Consider the following 18,521-nt stretch of genomic DNA (forward strand, 5'->3'; position numbering starts at 1 on the left):
CTTTTCCAATTTAGTTTATGAACTCCATGTTAGATTTGATTTTCTATTTAATGCAATTTAAGATATTTTAGATTTATGATTGCTTTCTTCAATTTATGTTATTGATGCTTTCAATTGGTTGTTTGGATTTTATTATCTCTTATTACTTTTCTATGTTTTTATGTGGTGCCTTCCAAGTGTTTGATAAAATGCTTGGGAGGGTTTTAAATTAGCTTTTTTTGTCTTCTTGGCTTTGGTTGAGTAATTAGAGACTCTTGAGTTATCAAACTCTTTTGTTGATTAATAATTAAAGTTGTTAACTGACTTAAATTCCACTAACTCTAGTCTTTCCTTGGGAGTTAACTAGTACTTGAGGATTTATATTGATTTATCCACTTGATGTACCTTCATAGTTAGAGGGTGACTAAGTGGGAGCAATGGACAATTCTCATCACAATTGATAAGGATAACTAGGATAGGACTTCTAACTCTCATACCTTGCCAAGAGCCTTCTTAGCTATTAGTTTACTTTCTTGCCATTTACTTTTCTTGTTCAACATTTAAAAACCCCAAAACACACTTTTCCATAACCAATTATAAACACACTTCCCTGCAATTCCTTGAGAGACGACCCGAGGTTTAAATACTTCGGTTATCAATTTTACTAGGGGTTTGTTACTTGTGACAACCACATTTTTGTATGAAAGGATTCTTTGTTGGTTTAGAAGCTATACTTTCAACGAGCTTTTATTTGTGAATTCTATACCACACAAAAGGGGAAAACAAATACCTCATTGATGGAAAAACAAGAAGCCCAAGTAATACAACAAGCAACAAAGTTCAAGGAGGAGTTGAAGCCACAATATTCAAAAGGGGCAGTCAACAAGGACCCTCCTAACACAAGAATCTCCGAAGCACCACTTGAAGGAGAGAAGAGAGTTGGGAAGAAGGTGCCAAGAGGATGGAAAAATAAGAAGATCCATACGAAGGATTTCTCCCCTGGGGACAAGGTGATATCAATCCACTAGCCACTAATCCCACCTCATCTTCCTACCTTTCCGTCTCAACTGCCTCAAGTGTACACAATCAATAGAATCTTATCCTTGGAGCATGTAGAAATTCTCAAAGAAGCAAGCAGAGATAGATTCACTGTGAGACGAGAGGACCTGAGACGCTACCATCAACCACCCTAACAGAGAATTAATGTCAAGCTAGTGACAATAAAAGAGCGCTCCATGGGAGGCATCCCATGTTTTAGCTTTCTTGCTTTTACTGCTTTATCGTCAACAATCAATAGTTTCCTAGCATGAATTCAGGCTTTCATAAATAGATTGATACTTGCATTAAGCATCTCTTGAAGCATATGGTTTATTTCTAAGTTTGGTGTGCTTGCAAGTACCCCAAGATGAGCTCTAAGCATGATGATCATAGAGCCATCTTAGGATATGTACTCAAGCATTCTCTTGAAGTACATAGCCAAATATTAAGTTTGGTGTTCTGCATATTCTATGAGAACAATTGATGAAAATCACATTTTTTTTGAAGTCCTGAATTTCATGACAGTTAAACCATGTTCTGCATTCTTTTTAAGTTCATATTTGAAAGTAGAGAATAAAGTGTTCCTTATGATGATTAAGTCAAAGAGTGACAAGAATTTTATTGAGCTTTCACTTGCATCACTTGGTGGATAACAAGTCTAGTATGTAAAACTACCTAGGATGACGCACAAGATTCATGAGATGTATATCCTAGGAAGTGAATTTAATTCATTGAACCACATTGTCAAACACTAAGTTTGGTATCCACCAAGGTTGTACATATGAGCACAAGAGTCACGGCTAGTCATTGTTTCATGAGGAACACTTAGTCAAAATTTAAAAATTTAAAAATTAGTTATTGTTTTTCTACTTCTTTTGCTGTCAAGTATAATACTTTAATTTTTGTTTTGTTGTGGTGAATAGGGGCATGGAAGAGGAGATTGATGGAGAGGACAAGGCAATGGAAGGCATGTCTATCCTAGAACTAAAAACAAGTCATATGTCTTTGGAAGTTGCTCATTGGGAAGCAAAAATTCTGCACATTGGTTGGTTAGGTGTGTCGCCTTAATGACCGAACCTACCTCCCCAATATAGAAGCAATCCTTGTCTTCACTCAAGCCTGCATACACACCATCCGTTTTCACCATCACAAAAGCATCCTCACCATTCATTCTTCATCAAGCCTTGCTATAAATAGCCTCTATGAGACTGAGTTTCACACCCCCAAGCTACATATTTCACTTCTTGCAACCCTTTTAAACTTCAAGTTATAACCGTGCTCTTCTTTGATTCAAACCATTTTTGTTCCCACTTGGTTATACACTTGGTTAAACCATCATGAAGTTTCTTGGCCTAAGAACAACACACTTTGATGAAGCTAGTTACCATGAGAGAGTAAGTCATGATCCTGATTGTGAGTTGATTGCCAGTGACATTTGTGTAGTTGGAGCTGACTAGGTGAGGGATGCTAATTTAGCACCAAGGTTTCTTAGGAGAGGAGACATCATCACAAAATCCAAGGGATGGTATGAGCTTGTGAAGAGATTTATCTTTGGTACTGTAAACACTTCAGAGGTTAACATTAATAGAGCCACCATGGTACATTGCATTATGGTAGGAGGAGAGATCAAGGTCCATGAGCTCATTGCTAAGCACATTCAAGAGCTATCCGAGAAAAGTGATCCGGACTCTTGCCTCCACTACCCGAGCACCATCATTCGCCTATGCATGAAGGCTAGGGTGTCTTCTAGAAGACACAAATCCCATTTGGTTACACTCGAGCAGGCCAATTACTATTGAATGAATGTCATATGTCACTACAGCTCAGCAACGAAGAAGGCCACAAAGGAGAAGAAGGAAGGAAGAACCACAAGAAGAAGAGCAACATCAAGAAAGAGAGCAGCAACATGAAGAGGAACAAATTCCAGCACAAGCCACTATGGACATGAATCAAATTCAAGAGGCTATTGATAACCTATCCAGACAATACATAGAAAATCAAGAGCAACAAAGAAATATTCAACTCCAACTCATGGACCAACAAAAGGGATTCTAATTTCAGATGATGGATCAACAAAGGGAGCTACATATGCAACTCATGGAGCAGCAAAAAGAACACTACTCCCAACTGAGTCAGTCCATCCATCAAGTGGCTGAGAAACAAGTCCATCAAGAAAAGTGTATTGAAGAGCTCAATCAATGCCAAAATGTCTACATGAGAACTTTTAATGAATACCGGGTTCTTAATGAGGGAAGGCACCTAGACAAGATTGAGTACGACATGAGTACTCAAGCTAGGCTCAATTACTTGGTTGGTTTTATGCCTCAGCTGAACCCAGGAATACCAAAGTATAAGGACATTAGTGAAAGGATTGAATCAAGAGAAGTAAAAAGAGCTCGATGCAATGAAGCCAAGCTAAGGAAAAAGATGGAGGATGCAGGCTTCTGGAAGAAGGTGGCAGGAAAGTAGAAGGAAAAGGATGGCGCAAGTAGTCAACAAGGAGGGAATAAAGAAGAAAAGAGGAAGAAAAAGGGCAAGCAAGCTAAGGAATGAAAGGTGGAATTTATCCTTATTTATCATATCTAAATAAGGAAGAACATGCTTTCAATGTTAGATTATGAGTTTACTTTTTAAGTCTTTTACATTCTGTTAGGTTGCTTTCTTTAATTGTCATAAGTGTGCTAGTCTAAGTGCCTACTTCACTTTCACCTTGCTTGAATGTATGTCTTGTTCCCTCTTTGCATAAATAAAAGAAAATGTTTTGAAATAGAGAGAGCAATAATCCATGTTGGTAGGAAATAGAATAAGGTTAAGTGGTGGTACATGTTTGATTGTTTGGCAAGTTCACTAATAAAAACAAAAGGGATAATGTTTTCTATAGTATGAACTTAGTTGCTATTTGTGAAGCCTTTGTGAATAACAATCCTTGGAAGAAAGAAAGAACAAGAAAGAAGTAAAGAAAAGCCAACGTTGGTGGCGAAATTGGAGACCACCAACGGCCAACTCCAATGTTGGCAAACAAAAAGAGAAGAAACAAAGAATAAGCTAGGCACCAATAGCTTGAACCTTGAGACACATGCCTGTGGTGTTTTTGTACTAGGATCTGCTTGGTGATTAGGTTCTAAGGAGTGTTTTAACACTTGGTAACTTTGGTTAACTAACCCGGAATTATTAACCAAAAGTCCACTATAAAGAGCAACCTAGTTACAAGGTATTTAGTGACCCAAAGAGGTGCTGTGTATCAATGTCTTTAAGATGAATTCTGAGCCAAGTGTTTGTGGTGTGTATGTATTGAGGAGATGCTTGAGTTAGTAGGTCCGAGGGGTGCTTCATCACCCAACACCTTGAGCTATCTGGGTCGGGAATGTTGACTGAAAATTTATTTAAAAAGCTGCTTCAACACAGAACACTGAGCTGCAAATAAAAAGAATAAGCTTCTAATCAAAAGAAAAGAAAAAATCAAACACCAAGGATCAATAAATAACAAGGTTTCATAGCATCACCTTAGTTAGCACTTAAGGGGACATCTCAAACCTGGAAACCAATAAGAGTTGAGCTTCAAATGTATCCTGCATGAAACCCCATGAACCAAGATTGATTGCTTTCTAATAAGGACCCATATTCCTCTCTATTTTCATTCATTCTTCTCATGTTTCAATTCTTGCTTAGGGACAAACAAGATTTAAGTTTGGTGTTGTGATGCTAGGGCATCGTGGCTAGTTTCACAAGCCTTTTTCATTAGTTTTCATTAGGTTTCATGCACTTTCTTGAGCATTAAGTAAGCATTTGGATGAGAATTTCATACATACCTTGATTCAATCAAACATGGTTAATTATATGCATTTTCATGAGATTTATGCAAGAATTTACTTAATGCTATGAATGATGCAAGATCTTGTGATTTTGGCAAGACTTTGATGCATATGTTTGATTGATGATAGGTGAAGAGAAGCAGAGGAATGGCAAGGAAGAGGCAAAGAAGGCAACGTTGGAGGCCAAAGCCGGCTCACCAACGTTGCCTCAAACGTTGGCTAAGAGGAATTGAAGACAACATTGGAGCCAAAGCTAGCTCACAAACATTGCCTCAAACATGCTAAAGAAGAGATGACAACGTTAGAGCCAAAACTGGCTCACCAGTGTTGCCTCGAACGTTGATGAAGAGGAGGAGAGGGCAACGTTGGAGCCAAAGCTGGCTCTCTAATGTTGCCTCAAATGCTCCAAGCTCAAGGTGCAATGTTGGAGCCAAAGCTGGCGCTCGAACGTTGCCTCAAACGTCCTAAGCCCAAGGTACAAATTTTGGAGCCAAAGCTGGCTCTCCAACATTGCCTCAAACGTTCCAAGCTCAAGGTGCAACGTTGGTGGCCAAGCTCACCAACGTTGCTAGCAACATTGAAGAAGAAGAGATGCCTACGTTGGAGGGAACGTTGGTGATCCAATGTTACCCCAACGTTCTCAATAACTTTCAATATTTGGAGTTGGAAAACTTGCAGTGACGCGTACGCGTCATCGAACAAATATTGGTACACCAACGTTGGGTCAAACGCTAGTGGCAAATGCCCAAGTGTTATTTTGCAATGTTTGACCCAATGTTTTACTTCCAACTTCAATATAAAATGGCATCCATGCAGAGTATGAACGTTAGTTTGCAAACGTCCTCATCAATGTCACTAAGAAGCCACTCTCAACTAGCTTCAACAAAGGCCAAAGCCCACATCCAAAGACTTCAAGACTGAATCAAGAAAGTGTATAAATAGATAGAATTTAAGTTAGATTAGAGGATTGGAAGGCTGGAAGTCAGGGGATCCTGATTGGGAGCCCTGAATTCATTTTTCTCTGTACTTTTCATTTTAGTTTATGTACTTTCTTATTTTTTTCCTTTTCTGTTTGAATTGAGCTATGAACAACTAAACCCCTCTTCATTGGGTTAGGGAGCTCTATTGTAATTCAATGGATCAATCATAGTTTACATTCTTCTTATTCTTTCCTTTCTCTTTGATTTACTTGAAAGCTTTCGATCTTCATCAAATTGAGTAGTTGTCTCGAAAGAGAAGCTACTCATACTTAGATTTCCTTTGAACCTTGGAAGAGGAAAAAGGAAATCAAGCTAGAAATACTTTCTCATGTTGGACCGGATTGGGGGTTAGATGGATATAGTGACATATAATCATACCAATACTTTGATTTGGAAATACATGTTAGAGAGATTGAATTACCATGGAATTGGTATTCAATCTCCTAGATTTCCAAGAGATCAATGAGTTGCATGGATTGAGGAAGAGATGAGAATGAGCTTGATCTGGAGAACACAATATCTCTTGAACCCAATGAACCTCCCCTCTCTGATCTACCTTTTCTTTATTTTCTACTATTTACATTTATGCATAATCATCCCCATTCCCATTTAGATTTCTGCGATTTACTTTCTGCACTTTATATTTTGCCATTTACTTTCCGTCATTTGCATTCCTTTCTATTTATGTTTCCCGCCATTTAATTTTCTACAATTCTAAATTCAAATCTGCTTAGTTCAACTAGAACACTCCTCTAATTAAAGTTGCTCAACCAATCAATCCCTGTGGGATTCGACCTCACTCTATTGTGAGTTTTGACTTGACGACAATTCGGTATACTTACCGAAGGAAAATTTGTTGAGAGACAGATTTCGTGCATCAAAGGGCCAAACCATTTTCTAAGCAGTCGAAAAAAAATCTAGCCACATTGATGAGGCAGAAGAGGAAGTCCCTGGAAACGATTCCGCAGGATTCACCGGTCCACCTACGGCGGAAACTGGCACTCCGGAGTCCACTTTGGATCATGGCAAACAAGTAATCAAGAGGTGAACATGGAGACGTCCTTATTTCACCATCCTATGGCCATTGCGAGTGACATTCCCGGACCCATTATGCTCGTCATTGAAAACATGGAGGACCGTACACATTTCTAAGTGTGGGGAGGTCGTTTACCGACTTCCATAGGTAACAACCCTTCTTTTCAACACCCAAATCTTAATTTTCTTTTGTCAATTTGGATAATTTGCATTGCATGGATAGTTTTTGCATTTAAACACTTTTTACATGGTAGTCGTTTGTAAATATATCTAGAGTTATGCTTGTTAAGTGATTGGGTATGCATGAACTAGATGAATTACTTTTTTCATCCAATCACTTCTTGCTAGGACTATTTGGTTAGGGTGATGATTTCTTCTCCAAGAAACCATTTTTAGGGCACCCTACCAATTTGAAGAAAAAAAATTGTGTTGAACTTGCTTGGAAGAATTAATTTTTGAATAGGTTTTTTTGAGCTAAGAACACAAGCATGTGAGTTTTGAGTTTAATTGCGTGGTTACATCATATAACCACTTATTTCCATTCTTGTGTGCATTATTCTCTTTCTATGATTGCAATCTTTGATTTATTTGATTCTTTATGTCCATTATTTTGTGTATGAATGCATTTATATGATTGAGGCCATTATTTCAATAGCTCACTTACCCAAATAGCCTTACCTTTTATCTACCATTGTTAGCCAATTTTGAGCCTATGTTAAACCTCATTTTGTTCAATTTAGCACATTATTACCCCTAAGTGAAAAATAATAAATGTCCTCTAATTTGGATCTTTGATTAGCTTAGGGTAGTGAGGGTGTGTGTCATTTAAGCAGGAAGGAAGCTTGGGAACATTGGTATAAGTAAAAGTGTGTTTTTGTATTTTTATTGAAAATGTTGGGAATTGGGTACATACTCGTGCATTGAATGTTTAGACCATGTGCATTGGCACCATTGTATATAATTCATCAAAAGAAAAAGAGAAAAACAAAAGAAAGATAAAAGAAAAGAATGTAAAAAAAGAAAAAGAAAATAAAAGAAAGAGAAATATATAGAAAAAAAGTAATAAAAAGGGGACAAAATGCCCCAAGATAAAGCCAATAATAACCAATGCATATGGGTTGTGAATTGAAAGAGAATGCATGAGTATGTGAAAAGTGAATAAATGGGTACTTAGGTTTGTATTTAAATTGTATAGGCTGTTATTTGTGTTAGGTGAGAGCTTTGGTTAATCAAAGATTCAATTTCAAACTCACTTGACCAAATACAATCCCACCTTGACCCTAGCCCCATTACAACCTAAAGATAAGCCCACATGATGAATGTATGCATGCACTAAATAACTATTGATTGTTAGATGAAAAACAAATCTTGGAAAGCATGAGTAGAGGAGAATTGAGTAAATCAACCCTATACACTTGAGCGACTAGAGCGGATACACTTCCGGTGAGGATTCGATGCTCAACTCCTTGTTCCCTGCTTTCACATGCTTTCTTCTTGCAAGTTATTTACACTCCATTTTGATATTTGAATTGGTAGAGTTCATGAATCATCTTATCACCTTGGCTCTATGTGCTCATATATGTTCTTGGAAGTTGATTCACTTTTGACCAAGTAGATAGAAACATTTGCGTTAGTTGCATCCATGTAGGTAAATTGCATTTCATAAACCTCATTCTCCTATGTTCTTTGGTCTTTTAATTTTTAGCATGAGAACATGCTTGGTTTAAGTGTGGGGAAGTTTGATAAACCCCAATTTTAGGGTTTATCTTGTGTAGAATTTGGGGGGTTTTATCAATATTTTTCACACTTATTCATATAAAATGTATGGTTTTGTGTTTCCTTCCTAATTTTGCTTCATGGTTTAGAACATGCTTCTTTATCCCTAAAAATGTCAAATTTTAATCCTCTTCTATTACTATTCGATGCCGTGATGTGTTTGTTAGGTGGATTATAGATCTATAAGGCAAGAATGGCCTAGAAGATGGAAAGGAAGCATGCACAAGTGGAAGGGACATAAAGAATAAAGTTTTGGAAAATTGGTGGCAACGCGCATGCATGGCCGTGTGTGCCTGAGATTGGCGCGCAAAAGCTGACGCGTGTTCCGAGGAGCTTATATGACGCGCACGCGTGACGCCCAGCGCGTGACCTCATTATTGAAATCGTGGCTGGTGATTTCTGAGAGGCTCTAGGCCGAAATCCAACTGGCTTCTGCATGGAAAAGACCCAAGGATTGATGGAGGGAGGAGGACTCACTCATACACACATTACACATAATTTTAGCTAGTTCTTTGTTCTTGTTATCTAGAGAGAGAAACTCTTAATTCTCTCTAGATTTAATTTGTTTTGATCTTCCTTTGTTGAATTTCTGAATTGGGTCTTGTTAATTCTAATTTCAATTACTTAATTTTAGTTCTTTAGTTATAATTTTGTTTAGATCTTGTGTTGGAATTGTGTTTTCTTATCATTTCCCCTTTTCTTCTCATTTCATGAACTTTGTTGATTTTGAAATTCCCTTAGAGCACTGATGTTTTCTATGGTTGATAGTTTTATTTGAGTTCTTTTCTATTGATAATTGTTAGTGGGTACTTGTAATTTCCAATTAATTTGCAATTTGAATATGGCTTTAGTTAGTGCATACCATGTGTTTGATGAAATGTTTCCTGATTATGGAGTAGTTTTATATACTTTTGGCCTAGGCAAAGGAAATTGGGTGAACTTGAGTCATTGGGTCTAATTGATTTGGTGATTTGAGAACCCTTAGTGGTCAAATTGATATCCGTTGATACCAATCTATTACTGGTAGGCGAAATTGTGATCATCAACAATGGCTCAAAAGACTTGGTGCTCTCAAACATAAATCACACTTTGTCACAACTCCACACAACTAACTAGCAAGTGTACTGGGTCGTCCAAGTAATAAACCTTACGTGAGTAAGGGTTGATCCCACAGAGATTGTTGGTATGAAGCAAGCTATGGTCATCTTGTAAATCCCAGTTAGGCGGATTTAACTGTATTAAGAAATTATAGTATACGCGAAGGAATAAAATAGTAAATAGTTACTCATATAATTCAATAGTGGGAATTTCAGATAGGTGTATGGAGGTGCAGTGTTTCTTCTGAATCTCTGCTTTCCTACTGCTTTTATCCAATCTTTGTCACTCCTTTCTATGGAAAGCTGTATGTAGGGCATCACTGTTGTCAATGGCTACATCCCATCCTCTCAGTGAAAATGGTCCAAATGCTCTGTCACAGCACGACTAATCATCTGTCGGTTCTCGATCATGTTGGAATAGAATCCCTTGATTCTTTTGTGTTTGTCATCACGCCCAGCAATCGCGAGTTTAAAGCTCGTCACAGTCATTCAATTCCAAAATCCTACTCGGAATACCACAGACAAGGTTAGACTTTCTGGATTCCCATGAATGCCGCCATCAATTCTAGCTTATACCACGAAGATTCTGATTAAGGAATCTAAGAGATATGCGCCCGGTCTAAGATAGAACGGAAGTGGTTGTCAGTCACGCGTTCATAAGTGAGAATGATGATGAGTGTCATGGATCATCACATTCATCATGTTGAAGTGCAACGAATATCTTAGAATAGGAATAAACTGAATTGAATAGAAAAGAGTAGTAATTGCATTGAAACTTGAGGTACAGCAAAGCTCCACACCCTTAATCTATGGTGTGTAGAAACTCCACCGTTGAAAATACATAAGTGATAGAGGTTCAGGCATGGCCGAATGGCCAGCCCCCAAACGTGGTCAAAAGATCGAATAATACAATCCAAGACGAAAATATAATTGTAAAAAGTTCTATTTATACTAAACTAGCTACTATGGTTTACAGAAGTAAGTAATTGATGCATAAATCCACTTCCGGCGCCCACTTGGTGTGTGCTTGGGCTCAGCTTGATCTATCCATGAGCTGAGGCTTCTCTTGGAGTTGAACGCCAAGTTGTAATGTGTTTTGGGCGTTCAACTCTGGTTCGTGACGTGTTTCTGGCGTTTGACTCTAGAATGCAGCATGGAACTAGCGTTGAGCGCCAGTTTACGTCATCTAATCACGAGTAAAGTATGAACTATTATATATTTCTGGAAAGCTCTGGATTTCTACTTTTCAACTCCGTTGAGAGAGCGTCATTTTGAGTTTTGTAGCTCCATAAAATCTATTTCGAGTGCAGGGAGGTCAGATTCCAACAGCATCAGCAGTCCTTTGTCAGCCTCTTATCAAAGTTTTGCTCAGGTCCCTTAATTTAAGTCAGAAAATACCTAAAATCACAGAAAAACACACAAACTCATAGTAAAGTCTAGAAATGTGAATTTATCATAAAAACTAATGAAAACATCCCTAAAAGTAACTAGATCATACTAAAAACTACCTAAAAACAATGCCAAAAAGCGTATAAATTATCCGCTCATCACAACACCAAACTTAAATTGTTGCTTGTCCGCAAGCAACTGAAAATCAAATAGCATAAAAAGAAGAGAATATACTATAAATCCCAAAATATCAATGAATATTAGTTCTAATTAGATGAGCGAGACTTGTAGCTTTTTGCTTCTGAACAGTTTTGGCATCTCACTTTTTCCTTTGAAGTTTACAATGATTGGCTTCTCTAGGAACTTAGAATTTGGGATAGTGTTATTGATTCTCCTAGTTAAGTATGTTTATTCTTGAACACAGCTACTTTTATGAGTCTTGGTCGTGGCCCTAAGCACTTTGTTTTCCAGTATTACCACTGGATACATAAATGCCACAGACACATGACTGGGTGAACCTTTTCGGATTGTAACTCAGCTTTGCTAGAGTCCCTAGTTAGAGGTGTCCAGAGCTCTTAAGCACACTCTTTTTGCTTTGGATCACGACTTTAACCACTCAGTCTCAAGCTTTTCACTTGGACCTGCATGCCACAAGCACATGGTTAGGGACAACTTGATTTAGCCGCTTAGGCTTGGATTTTATTTCTTTGGGCCCTCCTATCCATCGATGCTCAAAGCCTTGGATCCTTTTTACCCTTGCCTTTTGGTTTTAAGGGCTATTGGCTTTTTCTACTTGCTTTTTCTTTTTCTTTCTATTTTTTTTCGCAAGCTTTTGTTTTTCATTGCTTTTTCTTGCTTCAAGAATCAATTTTATGATTTTTCAGATCATCAATAACATTTCTCTTTGTTCATCATTCTTTCAAGAGCCAACATTTTTAACATTCATAAACAACAAGATAAAAAAATATGCACTATTTAAGCATTCATTCAGAAAACAAAAAGTATTGTCACCACATCAATATAATTTAACTAAATTCAAGGATAAATTCGAAATTCATGTACTTCTTGTTCTTTTGAATCAAAAACATTTTTCATTTAAGAGAGGTGAAGAATTCATGGAATTATTTATAGCCTTAAGGCATAGTTACTACATACTAATGATCATGAAGTAGAGATACAAAACATAAACACACATATAGCATAGAAAACAAAAAACAGAAAAAAAAATAAGAACAAGGAATGAGCCCACCTTAGTGAGGGTGGCACCTTCTTGAAGGACCAATGGTGCTTTTTGAGCTCCTCTATGTCTCTTCCTTGCCTTTGTTGCATGATCCCTAATGATTTTGGTGCTCTTATCCTTAGTTGCTCCCAATAATTGTGTGGAGAAAAATGTATTCCCTGAGGTATCTCAGGGATCTTTTGATGAGGGAATTCCTCATGCTCTCTTGATATGCAGTCAAATGCTCTATTACTGAGCTATGGACCCTCTGAGATGAATCTCTCCATCTCCCTTGACTCAGAGGTGGAAGCAATTGTCTTCCCTTTTTCTTCTTCTTTTTTTTTGAGGTTTCTCTGGCCTTAGGTGCCATCAATGGTTATGGAAAAGCAAAAAGCTATACTTTTGTGTGTATTCGGCTATGTAGGGTGGGTTTGGGTGGGCAAGAGATGATGGATTGTGAGTAGTGAAGAGGTAATGGGGAAGAGATTGAGGTGATTGGTGAAGGGTTTTTGGGGAAGAGTGTTTATTGGAAAGAGAGGATGAATGTTGAGAGAAGGAGAGAATATGGTAGGTGGGGTTCCTGTGGGGTCCACAGATCCTGAGATGATCCTGTGGGGTCCACAGATCCTGAGGTGTCAAGGATTTATATCCCTGCACCAATTAGGCATGTAAAATGCCTTTCCATGCAATTCTGGCATTTAAACACCGAAGTGATGCATGTTCTGGGCGTTCAACGCCCATGTGCAGCATGTTTCTGGCGTTGAACGCCAGTTCCATGCTTGTTTCTGGCGTTCAGCGCCAGCTCTCCTCAGGGTGTATTCCTGGCATTTGAACGCCAGGGTGTTGCTTGTTTCTGGTGGTCAGCGCCAGATCCATGCTCTGTTTTGACGTTGAACGCCAGCCAGATGCTCCTTACTGGCGTTTAGTAAGTCCTTTCTCCAGGGTGTGATTTTTCTTCTGCTATTTTTGATTCTGTTTTTAATTTTTTTATTTTTTTCGTGACTCCACATGATCATGAACCTAATAAAATACAAAATAACAATAAAAAAATAAAATTAGATAAATAAAAATTGGGTTGCCTCCCAATAAGCGATTCTTTAATGTCAATAGCTTGACAGTGAGCTCTCATGGAGCTTCACAGGTGATCAGGTCAATGTTGTAGACTCCCAACACCAAATTTAGAGTTTGAATGTGGGGGTTCAACACCAAACTTAGAGTTTGGTTGTGGCCTCCCAACACCATACTTAGAGTTTGACTGTGGGGGCTCTGTTTGACTTTGCATTGAGAGAAGCTGTTCATGCTTCCTCTCATTACCAAATGACTTGGAATTTAGCTTCATGATGGCTCTTAGATATTGAGCAACTTGCTCTTCAGTTACATCTTCATCCTCTTCAGAAGAAGAATAGTTCTCAAAGCTCATGAATGGTAAAAGGAGGTTTAATGGAATCTCTATGGTCACTATATGAGCCTCAGATTCCTTTAGGTCCTCAATAGGGAACTCTTTCTTGGTTGGAAGACGTCCCATGAGGTCTTTCTCATTGGGATTCACATCCTCCCCTTCCTCCTTACATTCGGCCATATTGACTATATCAATGGCCTTGCACTCTCTCTTTGGATTCTCTTCAGTATTGCTTGGGAGAGTATTAGGAGGAGTTTCAGTTACTTTCTTACTCAGCTGGCCCACTTGTGCCTCTAAACTTCTAATGGAGGACCTTGTTTCACTCATGAAACTTAAAGTGGCCTTAGACAGATCAGAGACTATGTTTGATAAGTTAGAGGAGCTCTGTTCAGAATTCTCTGTCTCTTGCTGAGAAGATGATGGAAAAGGTTTGCTATTGCTGAACCTGTTTCTTCCACCATTATTAAAGCCTTGTTGAGGCTTTTGTTGATCCTTCCATGAGAAATTTGGATGATTTCTCCATGATGAATTATAGGTGTTTCTATAAGGTTCACCCATGTAATTTACCTCTGCCATTGCAGGATTTTCAGGATCATAAGCTTCTTCAGAGGCTACCTCTTAAGTACTGTTGGATGCATTTTGCCATCCATTCAGACTTTGAGAAGTCATGTTGACTTGTTGAGTCAACACTTTATTCTGAGCCAATATGGCATTCAGAGCATCAATTTCAAGAACTCCCTTCATTTGAGGCATCCCATTATTCACAGAATTCCTCTCAGAAGTGTACATGAATTGGTTATTTGCAACCATGTCATTAAGTTCCTGAGCTTCTGCAGGCATTTTCTTTAGGTGAATAGATCCACCTGCAGAGTGGTCCAATGACATCTTGGAAAACTCAGATAGACCATAATAGAATATATCTAATATGGTCCACTCTGAAAACATGTCAGAAGCACACTTTTTGGTCATCTGCTTGTATCTTTCCCAAGCTTCATAGAGGGATTCACCATCTTTTTGCTTGAAGGTCTGAACATCCACTCTAAGCTTGCTCAACTTTTGAGGAGGAAATAATTTATCCAAGAAGGCCGTGACCAGCTTATCCCAGGAGTCCAGGCTATCTTTAGGTTGTGAGTCCAACCATGTTCTAGCTCTGTCTCTTACAGCAAAAGGGAAAAGCATGAGCCTGTAGACTTCAGGATCTACTCCATTCGTCTTAACAGTCTCACAAATCTACAAGGACTCAGTTAAAAACTGATAAGGATCTTCAGATGGAAGTCCATGAAACTTGCAGTTCTGTTGTATTAGAGCAACTAATTGAGGTTTCAGCTCAAATTGTTTGCTCCAATGGTAGGAATCGAGATGCTTCTTCTATCAAACTTGGACGTGGGTTTAGTAAAATCACCAAGCATCCTCCTTGCATTATTGTTGTTGGGTTCGGCTGCCATCTCCTTCTCTTGTTCGAAAATTTCAGAAAGGTTACCTCTGGATTGTTGTAATTTAGCTTCTCTTAGTTTCCTCTTCAGAGTCCTTTCAGGTTCAGGATCAGTTTCAACAAGAGTGCCTTTTTCCTTGTTCCTGCTCATATGAAGGAGAAGAGAAAAAGAAAAGGAAGAGGAATCCTCTATGTCACAGTAAAGAGAATCCTTATTATTAGTAGAAAAAGAAAGGGGATAAGGATTAAGAAGAAGGAATAATCCAAACACAAGGGTAAGGATAGAGGAAGTGATTGGAGATGAAGAGAGGTGAAGAGAAGTGTTAGTAAATAAATAAATAAATAGAAGAAGATGAGAGAGAGAATTCGAAAATTCATTTTGAAAAGGAGTTAGTGATTTTCGAAAATTAAAGATGAGATAGAATTAAAATTAAAATTTAAAACAATCAATTAATTTAAAAAGAATTTTGAAAAAGGGATGAGATATTTTCGAAAATTAGAGAGGGAGAAGTAGTTAGGTGGTTTTGAAAAAGATAAACAAACAAAAAGTTAATTAGTTAGTTGAAAAAGATATTAAAATCAAATTTGAAAAGATAAGAAGATAAGAGGTTAGATAAGATATTTTAAAATCAAATTTTTGAAAAAGATAATATTTTGTAAAAGATATGATATAAAAGATATGATAAAAAGATATAAAAAAGATATGATTTTTTTAAGAAAAAGATATTTTGAAAAAGATTAAATTTTTAAAATTAAAATTAATTACTTAACTAACAAGAAACTAAAAGATATGATTCTAGAATTTATTTGAGTTGTTTTCTATTGATAATTGTTAGTGGGTACTTGTAATTTCCAATTAATTTGCAATTTGAATATGTCTTTAGTTAGTGCATACCATGTGTTTGATGAAATGTTTCCTTTGATTATGGAGTAGTTTTATATACTTTTGGCCTAGGCAAAGGAAATTGGGTGAACTTGAGTCATTGGGTCTAATTGATTTGGTGATTTGAGAACCCTTAGTGGTCAAATTGATATCTGTTGATACCAATCTATTACTGGTAGGCGAAATTGTGATCATCAACAATGGCTCCAAAGACTTGGTGCTCTCAAACATAAATCACACTTTGTCACAACTCTGCACAACTAACCAGCAAGTGTACTGGGTCGACACTTTGTCACAACTCCGCACAACTAACCAGTAAGTGTACTAAGTCGTCCAAGTAATACTTTACGTGAGTAAGGGTCGATCCCACAGAGATTGTTGGTATGAAGCAAGCTATGGTCATCTTGTAAATCCCAGTCAGGCGGATTCAACTGTATTAAGAAATTATAGTATACGCGAAGGAATAAAATAGTAAATAGTTACTCATATAATTCAATAGTGGGAATTTCAGATAGGTGTATGGAGGTGATATGTTCCTTCTGAATCTCTGCTTTCCTACTGCTTTTATCCAATCTTTGTCACTCCTTTCTATGACAAGCTGTATGTAGGGCATCACTGTTGTCAATGGCTACATCCCATCCTCTCAGTGAAAATGGTCCAAATGCTCTGTCACAGCACGGCTAATCATCTGTCGGTTCTCGATCATGTTGGAATAGAATCCCTTGATTATTTTGCATTTGTCATCATGCCCAGCAATCACGAGTTTGAAGCTCGTCACAGTCATTCAATTCCGGAATCCTACACGGAATACCACAGACAAGGTTAGACTTTCCGGACTTATGAACGCGTGCCTGACAACCACTTCCGTTCTACATGCAAACAAGGCTTGAGTGGATATCTCTTGGATTCCTTAATCGGAATCTTTGTGGTATAAGCTAGAATTGATGGCGGCATTCAAGAGAATCCGGAAGGTCTAAACCTTGTCTGTGGTATTCTGAGTAGGATTCAATGATTGAATGACTGTGACGAGCTTCAAACTCGCGATTGTGGGGCGTTAGTGATAGACGCAAAAGAATCACTGGATTCTATTCCGACATGATCGAGAACCGACAGTTGAATAGCTGTGCCGTGACAGGGTACGTTGAACATTTTCACTGAGAGGATGGGAGGTAGCCACTGACAACGGTGAAATCCTACATACAGCTTGCCACGGAAAGGAGTAAGAAGGATTGGATGAAGACAGTAGGAAAGCAGAGAGACAGATGGGACAAAGCATCTCCATACGCTTATCTAAAATTCTCACCAATGAATTACATAAGTATCTCTATCTTTATCTTTATTTTTTATTCATCATTCATAACCATTTGAGTTTGCCTGACTAAGATTTACAAGGTGACCATAGCTTGCTTCATACCAACAATCTCTGTGGGATCGACCCTTACTCGCGTAAGGTTTATTACTTAGACGACCCAGTGCACTTGCTGGTTAGTTGTGCGAAGTTGTGATAAAGAGTTGAGATTACAATTGTGCGTACCATGTTGATGGCGCCATTGATGATCACAATTTCGTGCACCATCAACGTGCTCTGTCACAGCACGGCTATTCATCTGTCGGTTCTCGATCATGTCAGAATAAAATCCAGTGATTCTTTTGCGTCTGTCACTAACGCCCCACAATCGCGAGTTTGAAGCTCGTCACAGTCATTCAATCCTTGAATCCAACTCATAATACCACAGACAAGGTTTAGACCTTCCAGATTCTCAAGAATGTCGCCATCAATTCTAGCTTATACCACGAAGATTCTGATTAAGGAATCCAAGAAATATCCACTCAATCTAAGGTAGAACAGAGGTGGTTGTTAGGCACACGCTCATAGATGAGAATGATGATGAGTGTCACGGATCATCACATTCATCAAGTTGAAGAACAAGTGATATCTTAGAACAAGAATAAGCTGAATTGAATAGAAGAACAATAGTAATTGCATTAATACTCGAGGTACAGCAGAGCTCTACACCTTAATCTATAGTATGTAGAAACTCCACCGTTGAAAATACATAAGAACAAGGTCTAGGCAAGGACGAGAGGCCAGCCCCCATGATCTAAGAACTAAACGTCCAAAGATGATCCTAAGATCTAAATTGATCAAAAGATGTCTAATACAATAGCAAAAGGTCTTATTTATATCATGTGTAGAGACTCTTCTTGGAGTTAAACGCCAGCTTTTGTGCCAGTTTGGGCGTTTAACTCCCACTTTTGTGCCAGTTTCGGTATTTAACGCCAAAATTCTTGAGTTGACTTGGAACGCCTGTTTGGGCCATCAAATCTCGGGAAAAGTATAGACTATTATATATTGCTGGAAAACCTTGGATGTCTACTTTCCAACACAATTTAGAGCGCACCAATTGAGCTTTTGTGGCTCCAAAAAATCCACTTCGAGTGTAGGGAGGTCAGAATCCAACAACATCTGCAGTCCTTTTTC

Source organism: Arachis duranensis, chromosome 7 (genome assembly GCF_000817695.3).
Source record: "Arachis duranensis cultivar V14167 chromosome 7, aradu.V14167.gnm2.J7QH, whole genome shotgun sequence".
NCBI lineage: Eukaryota > Viridiplantae > Streptophyta > Magnoliopsida > Fabales > Fabaceae > Arachis > Arachis duranensis.